At 47.0% G+C, this 14186-nt stretch overlaps 1 protein-coding gene across 1 annotated transcript in view; it reads right to left on the bottom strand.

Moving 5' to 3' along the window:
- The window catches only part of Sgk3 (serum/glucocorticoid regulated kinase family member 3), a 111761-nt gene extending 98730 nt beyond the window's left edge, over positions 1-13031 (bottom strand). Inside the window, exon 1 of the mRNA XM_075971347.1 lies at positions 12942-13031. The gene's annotated coding sequence lies outside the window, so the exon portion shown is untranslated. The remainder of the gene's footprint in view (positions 1-12941) is intronic.
- Positions 13032-14186: the final 1155 nt, after the last annotated feature.

Raw genomic sequence — 14186 nt, 5'->3', positions numbered from 1 at the left:
ATGAAGCTACTCGGGTACCAGCATCACTTATAGTAATCCTCACTTTGCCTTTTGGGTGGTCATTAGCTTGGCAGATATGAGATGAGACTCAAACAAGGAAAAATGGTAAACATTTTAGGCCTAAACTCTCTTGTACTTTAACATAATAGCTCTATCTAATAAGATGTGTTTGCATTTATGGGTCAGGAGGGTGGCTGCTGTGACCTGACTATGTCTCCCCAAGCTGTCGATAGGAAATTAATCCGTAAGGTATCGGTGTTGGGATGGGGTCTTCTAGAGAGAGAGGTGCTGACTGAAAGGAGCCCGTCCTCTCAGATCAGATCAATGCGGTTTTAAAATGGTGTATGGAAGTAGACTGATGCTTTAACTGTGCAGTCCAGATACAGAGTCGGACCCTCCTCATCCTCGTCCCTCTCTGCTGCACGGTGACATAGCAAGGGGGCCTTTCAGGTCAGACACAGGCACCTGAACTTGAACTTTAGCCTCCAGAAATGGTTACAATTCTATTCTTTACGACAGGCTCAATTCAGATAGCCTGTTATGAAGGCACACAATCAGTAGCAAAGAGGAAGGAGATGCTGAGAAAATGCAGAGTTGCAGAAACTTGGAAAGACGTTAGAGTAAGTAGAGAGGATGGGGGTCTGTACTGTACCCATGCTGTGAAAGCGGCTGCCTTTAGATACAGTTCACAGGCCATTCACTTTCCCTTTCAACCCACAGTTCAGAGAGCCCCCTGCGGCTGGTTGTGTCAGTAACCACAGCAACCAGGTAGCTGAGGAAGGAGAATCTGTTAGTTCCTGCTACATAGCAAGTCAGAAGGGACCTGTGCTAACCCAACCCGAAATAAAACAACAGGAAGAAGCCCTCAGCCAGTGGCTTATTTGGAAAGTTGTACAGTCATCATCTCTCCCGAGTTCCAGAACTGTCATTCCCCAGGAAGAAACCTGGACCCGCTGTTCTTAGCTCTTCCTCTCCACACCCATAGGTTTGCCCGCTCTGAGTATGTTATAAGAATTAAACCATAGAATATGTAGTGTTCTGTTACTGGCTTTCTTCACTCAGCACAATGTTTTCAGGGTTCATCCATGTTGAAGCATGCGGTGCTAATTTTTACTGCTGAAAAATGTTTTGCTGTGTAGATACACTGACTGTGCTTTGCTTAGTGTGTCATTCCTGAGGAGCACCTGGGTGACTGCCATGTTTTGGCTGTTAGGAATAATGTTGCTGTGAATATTTATGAGTCAGTGCTGTGTGCCCATATGTGTTCATTTTCCTCCAATGTACACCTAAGAGCAGACTGGACCATATGCACCTCTTGTTTAACTTGTTTTGAGGAACTCACAAACCGTTTTCCAGACTGTTTGACTTTATGGTTTTCTTGTCCGTGTATAATGTCTCAGCATTCTTTTTAAATTTTTCATTATTATTATTATTACTATTGTGTGTGTATGCATGTGCACACACGCACACACTACAGTCCGCACGGTGTGCAGGTGAAAGTTAGAGAATGATTTCGTGGGGTCATTCCTCTCTGTCGTCCTTTATCTAGGGATGGAACTCAGAATGCCAGGCTCATGTGGCAAACCGTTCACCCGCCAAACTGTCTTGCAGGCCGCAAGTGTTTGGATTTCTTCACATACCCTCAAACACTTGTTAACGAAAGTTCTTATCTTAGTGGACGGGAAGTGGCATTGTGGTTTTGATTTTCAGGGCCCTAATAACTCAAAACTGTGCATTTTTTCATGCTCTGCTTTGGCTAGTTATAAATTTTCTTTGAAGAAGTATCTATTCAAAATCTTTGTTCATTTGGAAAATTGGGTTATTTATCTTTCCCCTGCTTTGTTTTGTGACCTTAAGTTGTTGTGCATGGCTGCTTTGCCTGCATGTGTGTCTGTGCAGGCATTTGCATGCCTGGTGTCTAATAGAGGCTGGAAGAGGGATCCCCTGGAACTGTAGTTACAGATGGTTGTGGCTACCATGTGGGTGCTAGGAAACAAACCCACATCCTCTGCAGCAGCAGCCGGCTCTCTTCAGCACCGACTCATCTTTCCAACTCTATTGTGGCTTTCTGATAAAATCATCTTGCTCTGCCCCCAGAAACACCAATTCCTTTCTCTTTGCTCTCTGAAAGGTGGAATACAGAACCATAGGGAATCAAATTACAAAGATCCTGATGACAGAAAACACGTGGCCTAGTGTAGGCCATGCAAAGGGGAAGAAGAATTATGCAAATAATAAGCATAAAAGGACTTTCATTTTCCCATGGCACCACACTTACATAATCTTAAGTAGGTAAACCATATACGTGACAATAACATCAGATATCACGGGAAAAGATAAAAACATTTTTTTTTTACTAATTATGCTGGTGTATTTAATAGCTATATTAGGGAACAAGTAAGCACACAGTCAGAACAGTGCAGATGTCAACTAAATGCTTCTTCAATGCCCTAACACTACCTCCGCATTTGACCTCATTTGCAGCATCGGAACGGAAGGCTTCACGATGAACTGTAGTCGCAGCACTTGACAACACTACAGAGAAACAAAGCCCCGGTCTGAATAGGAAATGTCCCTCACTCCCAAGTCTCGTGTCTTCCGTGAGGCTTAGTTCCTCCACTTGAGGTCTGTGGCATCTGGAAGACATAGGGCCTGGCTGGAGGAAGCAGCTCACGACGGGTATGCCTTTGGAGGTTATATTGTCCCCCTGCTCTAGCTGCACTCTCGGCTTCCTGGCCAGCCAGTATCTGAAGAGGTCCGACATATGCTCCTTCCACACCTTCTCGGCTATGATGGTCCAAAAATCTCTGAACCAGGAGCCAAAACAAAGGTTTCCACTTTAACATCACTTCTGTCCAGCATACTGCTCCCAGTGACACTGAAGGCAAGGTGCTGGCAAACACTATTAGTCCTTTGAAACAAGATCATAAAGGTGGTGCTTTATTAAAAAAAAATAATGACTTCTAGATCTATAAAAATAAGATGCATGGATGGATGGAAAGACGGACGGATGGATGGATGGATGGACAGACGGACGGGTAGGTGGATCGATGAATGGATAGATGGTGATGGATAGATGAGTGGATCAACAGAGGGACAGACAGACAGACATAGTAAGACTCTGACTCCCCAAAAACTTAAACTTTGGATGTATTGTCTAAAGGGAACTGTATCATATCGTGGAGTTACCTTTCCAAACCAAACACTCTATCTGACCTGACATCTATATGCCCAACATTTTTTACAGGAAAAAAAATCGCAATAACACGATTAAAAGAAAAATTTATAAATAGCTTCAAATGTCTTCGTTCATGTCAGTGCTTAAGGAGAAACAGCTTATTTAGTGGTGAGGAGGTAGGAAACTTCTGTGGATACTTTGAAAGGAATTACTAGGTATCTCTAGGCCTTCGAAGTTGAAACCACTCATTCTTCATAATGTCTGCCTTTCCCTGCGAACCAAAAGCTTTCCTTTTCCTTATTAAAGGCCCTCTCTTAAACGTCCCGCTGTAATTAGCATCTTCTTTGCTCAAGATTAAAGTGAAGAGCGAATGGAAAAAGGGAGGATGGAGAGATCTGTTTGATGCAAAGGCTAGGAAGAGGAGAAAGGAACGAGAGAGAGAGAGAGGGAGAGACAGAGACAGAGAGAGGACCCTGAGCAAAGAGGAAGATGCAGGAGTGGAGGGGCAGGTATGGATCACTGTACACAAACTGACAGAATGAAAAGGAAGGGAAGAGACATCAACACAGATGCCTCTGGAAAAACTGGGGCTGCCAGAATGCAAAGAGAAAGGTGTGTGCATGAGCTTTTACTAGGTGCTACCATCCCCTGCCCCAAGATGGCCTAGAATAAAATAGGATCATAAGATGATGGAGGAAGGTCATTGGTTAATTAATAAAGAAACTGCTTGGCCTGATAGGTTAGAACATAGGTGGGTGGAGAAAACAGAACAGAATGCTGGGAGGAAGAGGAAGTGAGGTAAAACACCTCAGACAGACGCCATTCCTCCTCTCTGGGGCAGACACGATGAAGCTCCGACTCAGGATGGACGTAGGCTAGAATCTTCCTGGTAAGCGCACCTCGTGGTGCTACACACATTAATGGAAATGGGCCAAGCAGTGTTTATATGAATACAGTTTGTGTGTTGTTATTACGGGGCATAAGCTAGCCAAGTGGGAGCCGGGTGGGATGAAAAGCAGGCCTGCCCGCAGCTCCTTCAACAATAAGAAGCACCAAGGTAACTTATTCCACTACTGACAGACGGCAGCGTGGACGGACCAATTACCTCAATGCACTTATGCTTAGAGCATTTTAACAGCTCAAGTTCAGCTGCTGTCGTTGCTAACAACCTCTGAGCAACCACCTTTTCCTTGGCTCAGATGCATCGTTTCTGCTTCTCTTGGTGATTACAGTAAATTATCTATAAGTACGCCATCATTTCTTCCTTAATTATCACGTGCTTGAGATGTGCTGACAACACACACCTATGACCCACAAGAGAACACGCGTTTTCTGTTGCTGTGGGTGGATTTGTCAATCCGTCCACACATTCCCACTCATTCTCTTTATTAGCAGTAGTATAAATTTCCAGGAATGTTAGCCAGTTTGGGGTATGGCAGCTGGCCAAGAAACACAGTGAATAACTGATTCAAAGGTGTACGGAATCTCTGACGCTCACTGGCTACATAAGCACGACTCTAACCCGCAAGGCAAGCCTGTTTAAATGTTTTTAAAATGGCACTGAATGCCTGAAATGGCGGCTCACACCTGTAATCCCAGAACTCAAGCGTCTGAGGCAGGGGGATTATCCTGAATTCAAGACTAGTCTTGGTTTTATAGGGGTTTTCAGAACAGCCTGAGCTACAGAGTTAGACTGCCAGTCAAAACAAAGCAAAAACAGCTCAGAAAACATGTATGTGCATGCATATAAAATAAAAGCCTAGGCCATTCAGGAAGCAGAGGCAGATGGATCTCTGTGAGTTCGAGGCCAGCATGGTCTACAGAGTTCCAGGACAGAGAAACGCTGTCTTGGGAAACCAACACAGATGTATCAGTTTGGCTGTGCGCACACCACTCACTCTCTTGCTCGGCTAGCACATGGCAGGCTCCCATGGGTCTTCACGTCATCTCCTCTGAGCCTTTCCTCTTAGAAGGACCCCTGTTATATTGGATGAGGGCTCACTCAACTCCAGTATGACCTCACTCTTTGACTTGATTATGTCTGCAAAGACCCTATTTTTTTTTTTTTAAAAAAAATCATTTGCGGCTTCTAGGATTTAGGATGTTTATGTATATTTTTGGAAGTCATAATTGAAGTTATAACAAGTTATGAGATAAGGGGAGACAGTGGCTGAGAGGTTGTGCCCCACCCCCTCATCAGCTCTCCTATTTCCCCACTCTCCACCCCCACCCCACCACTGTCACCCTTCTCTCTTCAGTGCTTTGTGCCTAGGCTTCCCTGTGACAGCCAGCCCTATAGATCTGGGAGAACCAGTAAACTTGGGATCTGTACGAGGGTACGGCACTAAGGATGACCCAGGACCTCGCCCATGCTAGGCAAAGCAAGCGCTCTACCACTGAGCTGAGGGTCTGCTTTTAAAAAACAGACCTGTTCTAAAGAACACAGCCTTCGGTGAAGACCTGATGTTTGCACGGTGATCAGTCATTCTCACCATATGGTGAGTTCTCAATCCTCTGAGAGTTTGGATATGGAAAAAGGATTGAAAAGAGGAGGCTCAGAGAATCTGGTATGGAATAAAGAAGCAGGGGTGGGGAGAAGATAAATATCAAAGGAAATCAAACTCCCCACTATGTTCTGCCCCACCGACTGCCCCTAAAAAACTCTCTTAAGGGACTCTATATCCTACTCTAGCGACACTTGCTGAGCCATGTTCCTTCCTGCTCCATTCACAACAGCTAGGAAACGGGAACGACCTCCACATCTTCCAAGCAGTGAATGGATAATGAAAATGTAGTGCATTCGCACAATGGAGTTCTGTTCAACTGTAAAATATCAAGCGAAATAGGCAGGTAAGTGGATGAAACTGGAAAACGTTGTACAGAAAGAAGCGACTCGGAGCCAGGGAGAAAAATGCTGCGTTTCTCTTCTTTCTCTTTTAGAGGCCAAGCAGAAAGAGAACATGGGGTCAAAAAGAGAAGTAGCTCTGGAGAGGGGTTAGTAGGACACAGGTGCTCTGGAGGGGGAAAAGGCAACGGCCTGACTGGGTGTTCGTGCGTGCGTGCATGTGTGTGTTTGTGCGTGCATGCGTGCGCGTAGTTTAAATGGAGTTACACAACACCAGCTGACAATTCCCCTTCCCCAAAGAGCTATCTATTATCTAACAAACACTCTAGTGCCCGCACAGAAGAGATGGCTTAGTGCTTGAGACCATGTGCATAGCTCTTGCAAAGAACCTGCTTTGACTGAGCGCTCACCCCGATGGCCCACAGCTGTGAGTAACTCCAGCTCCGAGGAAACTGATGCTTCTAGCCTCCGAAGGCACCAGGACTGCTGTGCGCACACCACACATATACACACAATTCAAACAAACAAACAAACAACAAGAATCCAACTCCAGTGCCACGAGAGGAAACTTCCCTTCAAACTGGTGGTGGCGGGGAGGGAAATCCAAGAGACTCTGAAACCAAATAGGCTGTTGCCATTATCCTTGGTTGTTTCCCAGAACTGAAAGGTAAGTCTCAGTTATGGAAGACACCACAAACCTCAGACACAGGACTTGGAGGAAGCAAGCTGGCAGCCACCTTGCCGAGGACTAGCTCTTAGTATCAGAAGGCGCAATGAAAGCTGCCAAGGGAGAAAAGCCATCTGATCCGGCTGAGCATCCTACAAACTACGCCAATGACCTGCTGACGACCTGCTGAGCTAGAGATCCCCAGTGGTGCAGTAGTAGCTTATATTGAAGGTAACCAGCAGCAGGCTAACTGGGTTTATGGATCACTCGATAGATGAGAATTCGTGCCAAATACCGGAAACGTCGCCACCCACCTGCGGTGGCAGAGATCACGGTAGGTTGTCTAAATACTTACACCACAGGTAAAGGCCCTCTCACCCTTCACCATGGGAGCTATGGAGGTTACTACACAGGTAAAGGCCCTCTCACCCTTCACCATGGGAGCTATGGAGGTTATTATACAGGTAAAGGCCCTCTCACCCTTCACCATGGGAGCTATGGAGGTTATTACACAGGTAAAGGCCCTCTCACCCTTCACCATGGGAGCTATGGAGGTTATTACACAGGTAAAGGCCCTCTCACCCTTCACCATGGGAGCTATGGAGGTTACTACACAGGTCAGAGAACAGTTGAGCACGGAAAGCGCAGGCCCAGTTGGTACATCTACAATGTAACTTCAACACCCAAGGCTCAGGCAGCATGGGAAGCGCAGGCCCAGTTGGTACATCTACAATGTAACTTCAACACCCAAGGCTCAGGCAGCATCGTGGAAGAGGAATGAAAAGACCATAAAAGTGAGAAGACCTGGGTGTTAGCTGTAACACAGTGTGCTCTAAACATGAGAGGGATGCTATAACTATAAAATCTCCAAATACGGTTGCATATACAAGACTGCCTAATGGCCACACCCAATGGCACATGCTTATATGCATCTCCCAAGGTCCCCAAGCTGGCCATTTATCTAATATCTCATATATGAGTGTACTATTCATGCACCCGTGCTGCATTACACGTGTGAATGGTGAACTGGAAACTCAGAAATTTAAAATTAACCAGCCTCTGTTTTAGATGCCCGAATAGCCCAAGCTAGCTTGGAACTCTCAAAATTCCCCGGCTTCTTCTGACTTCCAAACACTGGGATCACAAGCATGAACTGGCCTAACTTTAATCTATTTTTATTTAAAAACCAGAATAACGGCAGACATGGTGGCATGTGCCTGAAGCCTCAGCTACTCAAGAGGCCTAGGCAGGATTATCACTTGTGGCCGGGAGTTGGGGGCCCCACTGAGCAACATAGTGAGACCTTCCAGTTCAGAAACAATTAAAAAGTAAAAAGCAAATAATGACAGCAATAAGTGTCTTTCCCATTTTCAATTCAAACAAGCAAACTACTCCAGTCCTAACAGCATGCCACTGAACTGGGGGAAGTAACATCCCAGAGTCTAGAGATTGGCCAAACCAGTCCCAATGGTGAATGCAAGTGTGTGTGTGTGCTGCGCGTGTGTGAGTCTGTGAGAGTTTGTGCCTGTGCACGTTCACGTAGAGGCCAGAGCCAGGCTCTTTTACTCTATCACTTCTGCCTTATTGCTTGAGCCAGTCCCTGACTGACTTGGAAGCCATCCTTTTTGGCTAAGCTAGCTGATCCAGTCTCTGGATCTGTCTCCACTCCCCAAAGCTGGAGTTACAGAGATCAGCACTGATCCACATTTGTACGTGGGTGGATTCAGCCTCAGGACCGTAAAGCAAGTCCTCTTACCTGCCAATCTCTCCAACCCCAGAATCCCATGTTTTATAGATGAGTGTTATAAAATACATTTTAATTAGAGAACAGAACGCTTGTTATCAACTCACTTGGCAAATATACCAGAAAACTGGAGGGGGGCGGCGGCTCGGAGATAGCTCCATTGGTAGAGTACTTGCCATGCAAGCCTGAGAACCTGAGTTTGATGACCAGAATCCACGTTAAAAGCAGGGAATGGTGACGTGCATTTGTAGTTTCAGCCCTAGGGACAGGTGGATTCCACGAGGCTCACTGGCCAGCTGACCCACCTGATGGCAAGTTCACAGTGAGAGACCTTGTCTCAAAAACAAGATGACATCTCTGGAGGAATAACACCTGAGGTTGACATCTAGCCTCGTGCGCACGTACACATGCTTGGAACGACATGTATACACATACATACATATACCCACACACATACAAACATACATGCAATACATATGCATATGTGGAGAGTTACCCTGACTCATACTGACTAGTTCATGCTATGTAAGCAGAGCTCTTTTGTTAAAATCACAGAGCAAACTCACAGTGCAAATAACGACATCTCGAAAAGGAAACCCTTGCAAAGGGACAAAATCCAGGCCCTTATTCCACCCAGAATCACCCTTCCTATTATGTTTCAAGCCATTAAATCATTTTTCTACTTTTTAAATTATCTGCAAAGCCCCTCACTTTGTGGCCTAAAGAAAGAACTACCTAGCCAGGCAGTGGTGGCTCGTGCCTTTAATACTAGCACTGTGAGTTCAAGGCTAGCCTGGTTTACAGAGTGAGTTCCAGGACAGCAGGGCTGTTTCACAGAGAAATATCCTGTTTCTAAAAAACCGAGAGGGGGGGGAGAGGGAGAGGGAGAGAGGGAGAGGGAGAGGGAGGGAGGGAGGGAGGGAGGGAGGGAGGGAGGGAGAGAGAACATGCAAGAGAGGAAGAATTACCTACCTGCTGTAAGATGTCACTGTATTACACAGGAATCTCGCATGGAATCTCATCAACATTTCCTCTTTCACTCATATGCCTACCTCCAACCTTACAAAAGATCAGTCCCTCGCTGTGCAACAACCGCCTTCATATTGTGGCCTCTTAAACTCTCCCATAAACCCCACAAGAAAGCAGCATGGGGTTTATTTTGTTTGGTTCTGAGACAGGGTCTAGCTGTGTATTCCAGCCTGCCCTCAAACTGGGGATTCAAATGCCCCTGTCTTTACAGGGATGGTACATCATGCCCTGCTAGGCTTTTATTGTTGGCTTTGTTTGTTTGATTGATGCCAAAGGAGATCCTATCCAGGGCCTCCCCCATACCAGGCACTCACTCTACCAACTGAGCTGTATACAGTTTGGTTTTAACTAGAATTGTGGCTCCACAGAGGTAAACTTGGGCACATCTACAAGGCCCTTGGGAAACGGATGAACTGGAGAAACCGAACAATGGCGAGGGTTGCTATACACTGCCCTAATTCTCTCCGAAGCCCTCAGCCGTGGCCTCACACAGGTAGCCCCTTGGGGGGGCCTTTTCGACATACGATACTACATGTTCTCAGCAAGAGCAATGAGGTGAAAGCCGGTGTTAAGTCAAAGTCTGCCGCTGTCAACTAAACGATGGGGCTGCTCTGCAGTTCTTAGGTTTATCACTTTTCTCCAGGAAATGGCTGGGGACAGTCAGTCAAGACCCAGCTTCCACTATCAGGAAAGGAACAGGTACAGAAAGGCAGAGACTGCTTCACTTGAAAGAATGTGGGAGCCGCTTCTGTCAGGAATAACACGTTACATAACTCGACTTTCATGAATCAGCAGTTTGGTCCGTAATTTACATGAAGTTTTAAAAGAGAGAACACGTGAAGCCTGAAAAAAGTAATGGTGGCTTCTACAACAAGGCAGGTTTGAGAAGCACTGCACTTCACCCCCACACAGAGGGTTGACAGGCGACTGATTCATCTCGGCTCCATTAAGGTTTTCTCTCTACCTAACGTCCCAGTGGGATCACCTCATCCGATAGCCCTTCTTAGGTCCTCTACCAGGTAACGGCCATATTTTCCATCTGGACCACATACTTGAGGATGCAGAGGGCCATGCTTAAGGGATATAAATAAATGAAGATTTTGGGGTTTTTTTTTTGTTTGTTTTGCTTTTTTAGAAGACACTAAAATAATTAGATTTTTAAAAAACACTCTACATGTCATCCATTTTGGGAGGAAAACGAGAGAGAGATGCCTTTTATCACTGTATTTGAACTCAATCAAACATCCGAGCAGCTTAGAGACAGGAGTAAGGAAGCCGTCAGCATAAGTACTAACCCCATCTGGCCAACCTAAACTCCATCAAAGCCGGAAAAAAAAAGGTAGGGTAACTGACAGAAGAAAAAAATTAATCACTATGCTAATTTCTTTTTCAAAAACCAGAAATGGTAAATCCTGAGTCTGAGAGGCATCTTTGTCCCTTCTACAGAAAAGTCATTGGGTCAGACACTGTTTGAAGTAAGAGAGGCACTGGGTGAGGCCTGGAAATTTCTTCAGCACAAATCAATTACAGCGGTATTTTGGGAGAGCAAGCGATCTGAAGTCACTCATTCCACAGGTATTTATTACAGGCCTGCACGTGCCAGGTTCTGTCCGTCTCTTACACCTCCACCGCCTGAGCTCAGCCTCCCATCAGCTCTGCAAACAGTGCTGAAAGCAAATCAACAATTTCCTGCCTCCAGCGTCTTTACTTGTACAAAAGGGAGTTTCTAAAACAGGGCTCCTGACCTCACAAGGTCTCTCTGAAGACCTGTGGGGATGTCTAAGGAACCCTAAAGCAAACAGTTGTTAGGTAATTCACAAGCACCGACAAAGCCCGGGGCACCTACCATACCAGAGGGGGAGGTCTCCATGTTTCAACACTTCACAGGCCTGTTGTTACATCAGCCTTATCAGTTCACTTAGTTACCTCCCAGGAAGTGAAAAATTACAAGGAAAAGAACCAAGAAACAGGGAGTGCAATACAAAGATTTTATGTCTCTAACACCACAGTGACAAAAAAAAAACCAAAACCCTATGTCAGCCTTGCTCATTCGCCAACCTAAGCCCTTGCTATCTCGGTACCAGGCCCAAAATACTCATTTCAAATGATTACTAATTCTGGCGGTGGGGTGTGTGTGTGTGTGTGTGTGTGTGAGAATCCTCTTTATTAACATTAAAGGCCACATCCACCAACTCATCTCTACTCACAATGCACTGCCGAAGATTACCAAACACTGTTTATGCTAATGTGTACAAACAAAAACATTCACAGTTCATTTCAGGTTTAATCTGATGCGCCCATCTGAGCCAAGGTCATATGAATTGTCAAACAGATCTGAAACAAAGCTCCTTTTTAAAAACAAAACCAAGCTCAGCACAGTGGCGGTTTCAAGAAAGGGAACTTCTGACGCCAGAGTTGTGAGCATTGGTCAGAGGACAGCGAATGACCACGACCACCTTTCTGAAGCTCCGTGGGATCTGGCCTGAGACCTGCTAGCAACAGGTCTCATTGCTCCAAGCTAGCTTCCCACAGGAATGAGGGGTAAAACCTGTCTCATAGGAGTGGCAGCCTAGGGGGCAGAGGGCACACCCATATTCCGAAAATATGTCTGAAACTTCTCTAACGTTTCCAGTTCTTTCTTTGACATTCGGGGAACTAATGCATGCACGACCTCTTCATGGCTACAACCTCGATAATTGAATATTTTGAGTTAAGAATTTGAGGTAATATTTATAAAGCACTTAGGAAACAGCCCAGTTCATAGTAAGAGCTGTGTTTGGTAAATAAAGCAGGCACTCTCCAGGCCCGTTGGGTAAACACTCAACTTAGTGAGGAGGGAAGAATCAAAATACCTAACAGGCGGTTCGGGGTTTTGTTTAGTTTAGTTTTCCACCCTGACAAAAGGTGCTGAGACTTGAGTGTTCAGCATTTATTCTTGAATCCCAAGTGCACCCGGCATAGTCTCTTCCTGCAAATGTTCGGCATTTGGTGCAAAGAACCATCACCAACAACGACGATGAGAACAGAAAACCTCAGGGCGCTTTTAGGTGGCACGTGCCAGTACTTAAACCGTGAGAACCAGAAGCAGACCGGTAGAAAACAGAGTCACCCCCCCCCCCCTTACCCCCAACGAAGGGTTCCAATCTGAGAACTGAGAACTTGCAAGAGTGGCGATGCGTTCTAGTCCTGTCGATCGATCAGGACGGCCACTTAACCCCGACGACGACCTCCGGGCCCCAGCCACCCCACGCGGGTCGGCGCAGGTAACCCACGTCCCCATTCAGGTGGGCTCTCCAGTCTTCCCCGCCCGCTACCCAGCTCGGGGGCCGCGCGGGTTGCCCGCGTCCACCCACGCGCTCAAGCTCAACGCCGCGGCCGCTCAACTCGCTCCGGGGGACACAAAGACCGCGCGCCCGGCCGCGGCGGACTCCCGGCCCCGACCCCGCCGCGCGGCCCCGCGCACCCGCCCCGCACCTACCCGGCGGCTGCGCGGCGTCCGGGCGGCCGGGCGCGGAGCCCAGCGCGCTGGCTGTTCCTCCTTCCCGGCGGCGCGGGCCGGGCGCCGGCGTTTCCTCCCTGCCGCGTCACGGCGGCTCCTCCCGCGGAGCGCGGGGCGGCGGGGCGGGCGGCGCGAGGGGACGACCGGGACCCGCGCGGGTGGCGCAGCGGCTCGCCTGGCCGCGCTCGTCACGCGGGGTGCAAAGTTCAGGAGGAGACACCGAGCTCCGGCGCTCAGCGGACGGGTGCGCGAGGGCTGCGACGAAACTGACCTCGGCCCACCCCGGGAGGGCGAGCGGACGAGCGAGCGCGCGAGGGTTGGGGGCCGCGGCTCGCTACCAGCCGGACGCTTGCAGAAGCCAAAGAGGCATCCGAACGACGTGGAGAGCCATTGTGCTTCCTTTAGCGTTATTTGGGCAGTTTTCTCACTTTTCCCACGTCAGCAGATTTTTGACCTGTGTTTATAGATGGGCGAGAACGCTCACAAATTGGCCTAGAGCTTGACTTTCTCTGCACCGTTTTAGAGCTATGGATTATTTTTAAATTGGCCAATACATTCGGCTGCTGGTGCTTATCCATTTAACGACAGAAGCTGCATTTTAAAACCTAGTCCGTGAATGGGGAACTAAGAATTACACGATTCAGTGGCTGTGGAGTTAAGATTTTGAACTAGAGTGCCCTCCCACACCACCGTTGTAATTTAGGGATGCCACATGAAAGCAGACCCCAACGATGGTGCTTCCAATTTTACAGCATTGATCTATACTTTGAATCATATGATTTCTATAAACTTGCCGCAAATCTGTGAACAAGTAAGTAGAGGAACAGAGATCAATGAGTGGCTTCCCCAAATTCAAAGGGAAATTTCTTATATTTCAAAATAACTCTCAAAGATTTAGTCCCATGAGTAAAGGTAAGAATAATTGTTCGTTCTGTCCACGGTACAATATGGCCTTTTCCTTCTTAAGATGGGTTGTAAATCCAAATTCCTTTATACTCTGAAACGTACTAGTCCCACAGAATGTTCTGAATAGTGATTCTCAGTGGCATTCGGAAACGGACAAGCAAATACAGTACACTGAGCACAGCAGATCGCCCCTGGTCATTTATGTGTTCCACAAAGCAGTCCACACAACTAAGCCCAGACCTTCCCTCTGGCAAGACCAACAAGAGATCAGTGTATCAGTTAATTAAAGCCATATTCACGACACTGAGAACTTTTCTT

This window comes from Microtus pennsylvanicus, chromosome 5, assembly GCF_037038515.1.
Source record: "Microtus pennsylvanicus isolate mMicPen1 chromosome 5, mMicPen1.hap1, whole genome shotgun sequence".
In the NCBI taxonomy this organism is placed as follows: domain Eukaryota; kingdom Metazoa; phylum Chordata; class Mammalia; order Rodentia; family Cricetidae; genus Microtus; species Microtus pennsylvanicus.
Note: the sequence above shows the minus strand (reverse complement) of the source record. Positions and strands in the feature narration are given on the sequence as shown.